We start from the raw sequence: 5,013 nt of genomic DNA on the forward strand, positions 1-5,013 counted from the left end.
GATCTTACCTTAGGAATATTCTCTGGACTATGGTCATTTGGTGGTACTATATTTTGAGACGAGGGGGAATAGTATCAGTAAAAGTCTCAAGATCGACAAGTGGCAGCACTGTTACCGTGGGTGAGCACGGCACTGCCGTGCCTGCCGCTAGTTTTATGGGCAGCGATGCTGCTTCTGTTGGCTGGGCTGGCAGTGCGGCCATTACGAGCTTTGCTAATAGTGGCAGCAGAAGATCAATGGTAGCAGCCATAGTCCAAACATGCTCGTCATGCAGTGTCTCCCCTTGAAGAGGAGGGTTGGAAGAAGCCGAAGAGTAATACATCTCAAACTCAGAAAAAGTAACATCCATGGTAGTATACATCTGACATGAAGGAGGGTAGCAATGGTACCTTTTATGATGTAATCCATACCCCATGAAAACACAACGGAGAGCACATGGGTCAAGTTTTGTCCGTTGATTTTTATGTAGATGAACAAAGACAACACATCCAAACACTCACGGTGGGAGCATCAAAACGGATGGTAGAGGCACGAATGTAGCAAGAACTTGCAAGGGTGTAAGAAAATTCAATACTTTGGATGGCATGCGGTTGATAAGGTAAGTGGCAATTTGAAGAGCAACATCCCAAGAAGAGCGGGGAACATTCGCCCCAATCAATAGAGATCGAGCTGTTTCTAATAGATGGCGATTTTTGCGCTCAGCCACCCCATTCTGAGGAGTCTGAGGACAAGTAGTCTCATGGAGGATTATGTGATTAGTTAAATAATGTGTAAAATCATTATTAACATATTCACCACCATTATCAAAATGCAAAATCCGGATTTTAGTAGAAAACTGTGTCTGAACCATGGTGTGGAATGTCTTAAATGCCAGCAACACATCACAACCATGTCATCCGTGTGCAATCTTCTATGAACGTTACAAACCACCTAATACTAGATGAAGTAGTAATCGGAAATGGTCCCCAAACATCCAAATGAACAAGACCAAAAGGAATATCACTTTTATTAGAATTCAACGGATAAGAAACACGGTAACTCTTGGCAAGTACGCAAGTGTCACATTTAAAGTCTGAAACCGAACAACCAACAAATAAATTCGGAAACATATGTTGTAAATAACTGAAAGACGAGTAACCTAAACGGTGATGCCATAACCATATCTAACGCCGTTTGTGATCAACGGCTCTTTGGGTGAGCTTGACCATTCCTGTACTAAAATCGTCCACAAAATAGAGATCTCCCCTCTTAGTATCACGACCAATTATCTCCTTCGTGAGAATATCCTGAATAAGACAAAACTTCGGATACAATAGTACACAACAATTCAATTGCTCAGTAGCTTAGCCAGTAAACATCAATTTATGCTTTAGTGAAGGTACAAGTAGTCTATACGGCACAGAGAGGGTAGGCGTGAGGCGTACAGTGCTAGCACCAGTTACCGGTGAGGTGACACCATTAGCATTAGTAATATTTCGTCGAAGTGGAACAGTATCACAAGATAAATCGGTGGGGTCATAAGTCATATGATTTGTGGCACCAGAGTCAATAATCCAATCGGACTGAGTATCACAATTATTCATATTAAAAGCATAACCATAGTTACCTAAGGATTCCGGAGGCATGTCGGAAGAACTCGAAATAGGAGGATTCATGGTAGGGTCAGTTAAGGTAGTAGTGTTTAGGGTTGTAGTGTTTAGTATGAGGGTAGGATCGGTTAGGATGAAATTGTTTCCACCGTGGAGTGGTGGTAAGTTCTCCATGGGAGGGACGAGTTTGCTTGAGGGAACGGGCAGAGCAAAAATCCTAGGATCTCTGCTCTGATACCATGCTAATTAGGGCTTATTTTGGGGTTTAATTTTCTGATATTATTCTTCTCATCAAAGAGGGAAATATATATTATACAAGATTGATTTACAAGGAAAGAAACACCAAATAATATCTATCCTAATTACATCCTGATTACAAGGACCCAAACAGGTAACTAAGCTAATTACAAAGGTCAACTCTCCAACACTCTCTTAGGTAATTAAAAAAAACTGTGAAATTCAATGCGGTCACAACTGGAAGTAACTCGGTTAGATGGGAATAAATTTTCTGTGACTAGTATGTGAGCACAAGCCAGGAGGGTTTGTGAGATTGATGGCGGCATTGGATAATTTAGGATTGGAAGTAACTTATGCAAATGTGACTAGCTTGAAAAACCTTGTCTCAAATGTCTTTGAAGTACAGGTAATTAACATTATATAAATTAAATTAATAAAGCATCTTATTATATTTTTATTAATAAAAATATAATGTTTATGCAGAAAAATGACAGTGAAATAGTTCAAGCTAAATCACTCAGGGACTCTACGCTGGAGATAACTCGGAATCTGTCAATAAAATCCATTAAAAGGGGTGACCTGAGATGAAGGCTTAAGCATTGTGGAACCACTGTTAACTTTTATCATGACCATCAGCATAATCATTACCAAGTTACCAACAACACCATCTCCGCATATAACTAGTTGATCATGGTCAAAATCTACTAACTAATGTGTAACATTGGACTAGGCCCATTGGGTTTCTTTCCCTTTGATCTACAATAATAATGACGTAGTATGGTCTTAAATATATAATGGTGATTTTTATTACTTCATATTGTTGTTGTTTGACTTTTTATTGGTTGTTAAGTTTTCGCAAGATCTTTATGTGCGTAGTAAATTATAGTATCAGAATCCACTTTGAAGCGTCATATTATTTATTTAGTCTCATAAACTTATTTTACTGAATTCTTAGTGCGACAAGAATATAATAGTTTTAGTCGAACTTCGAAAACTGATTGAAAATCATGAGTTATAGCTCAAAAGTTTTTTAAGAAATGCAATTGTTGAGTTTTCACATGATATTTTAACGCGAAGTAAAATGTTATAAGCCGTTGAAACAATTTCATCATTGATTAAAGCTCATATGCATGTTTGGTTAAGTTTTTTTTAATGATTTTATTTGATTTGCTGAGTCTCATAAGTGTAAAATGTAAACCTAAACAACTTCGTAAATTTACTATTTATTCACACAAAAAAAAAAAAAACAATTCAAACTCGAAATTTAACAAGTTTTATGAACAATGCAATTGGTGAGTTCTTGTAAGATTTTTTTGCGTGCGTAGAAGAAATTTTTGATAAGCCATTTGGAAGTAAACTTAGAGTGTCACATCCCGGCCCGGGGCGAATCACTTCACGGGCCCGCTTCACCACCGTAGCATGATGTTGTCCGCTTTGGGCTTACCATTCCCTCACGGTTTTGTTTTTGGGAACTCACAAGCAACTTCTCATTGGGTCACTCATCATAGGATTGCCCAAGCCCCCTTCTCGCTTAACTTCGGAGTTCCCATGGAACCCGAAGCCAGTGAGCTCCCAAAAGGCCTCGTGCTAGGTAGAGATGGGCATATATATAAGGATCACTCCCCTGGGCGATGTGGGATGCCACAATCCACCCCCCTTAGGGGCCCGACGTCCTCGTCGGCACACACGCGACCAGGGTTAGGCTTTGATACCAATTTGTCACATCCCGGTCCGGGGCAGATCACTTCCCGGGCCCGCTCCACCACCGTAGCATGATATTGTCCGCTTTGGGCTTACCATTTCCTCACGGTTTTGTTTTTGGGAACTCACGAGCAACTTCCCAATGGGTCACTCATCCTAGTACTACTCTCACCCAAACTCGCTTAACTTCGTGGAACCCAAAGCCAGTGAGCTCCCAAAAGGCCTCGTGCTAGGTAGAGATGAGAATATACATATAAGGATCACTCCCCTGGGAGATGTGGGATGTCACATAGAGCATCTCCAAAGGAGATGTCAAATTCAAAGAATCAAATTTAAATTTGATGATTGACTTAGTAATTTGACATATTGTCAATATTTTCCTTATACCCGGTATGCCAAATTTTATTGCTTCATTTATGTTTTTTTTTTTTTTAAAAAAAACAAAACAAAATAATAAAAGTTGGGTTGTTGTTGATTTAAAAATAATAAAATAATATTTAAATATGCTAGTATTTAAGATAAGGCAAGTGTAATGCCTTTGGAAATAGCAAAAATCAAATTTGAAGACAGCTTCAAATTTGACATCTGTTTGTCCATATCAACTTAGGTCATCTCTAACCAAAGGGTTCAGATGGCCAGAAGGCCAAAAAAAGGTCTAAAAACCGTCTTCAACCAAGGGCTAGGGCAGAAGGTTCATGGGTCCCACAAAATCTAGAAGGGCCAAATGATCAACCGGCTGGCCACTTTCAGCCAGCCCGCTGGCTAGCCCAATTTCAATTTTTTTTTGTTTTTTTGTTCTTTTTTATTGCCCAGCCCATTTTAGGGTTTAGGCTTAGTTTTTTTTTTATGGTCCCAATCCACTTTTTGTTTTTATGCTCAACAGCCTTTTTATTTGGACTTTTTTTTATTATTTTTTTTAATTTCTAATTTTTTCCTACACTATTTCTCACTTATTTTTCACTACTCCATATTATCTTACCTCATTTTATTTCAACTCTTCACATTCCATACTATAGCCCTTTGACCCTCAGTTGGAGACGGTTTTTTGTGACAGGGTTAAAACGAGCCCGATGACCCGTTGGCCCTCGATTGGAGATGGTAAGGAATATGGCACTGCACTGTTCATTAAAATATTAATTTCTTGGAGGGTTAGAGGGCTAAAACGAGCCCTCTGGCTAGCCTTCGGTTGGAGATGGCCTTAGCCTTCTTTTTCATGTCATCTTTGATATCTCGGTTGGAGTAAATGGTATGTCATTTATTACCGTTATATGTCTATGTGGTGTTTTTACACCGTTAGAGATGGTACTATTTATTGAGTTCCATAAGTATTTTTTGTTCGATTTTCAAGTTGAAAAAATAACTAATAATTGAAACACTGGTGCGGGCTAGAATACTGATAAATTTTAACCAACTTATGACGTAGAAAAAATATCACAAAATTAGGTTTTGGTGTAGTTTTAAAGAACTGTGAAAATCAATCTAAAAG

Source organism: Pyrus communis, chromosome 3 (assembly GCF_963583255.1).
Source record: "Pyrus communis chromosome 3, drPyrComm1.1, whole genome shotgun sequence".
NCBI lineage: Eukaryota > Viridiplantae > Streptophyta > Magnoliopsida > Rosales > Rosaceae > Pyrus > Pyrus communis.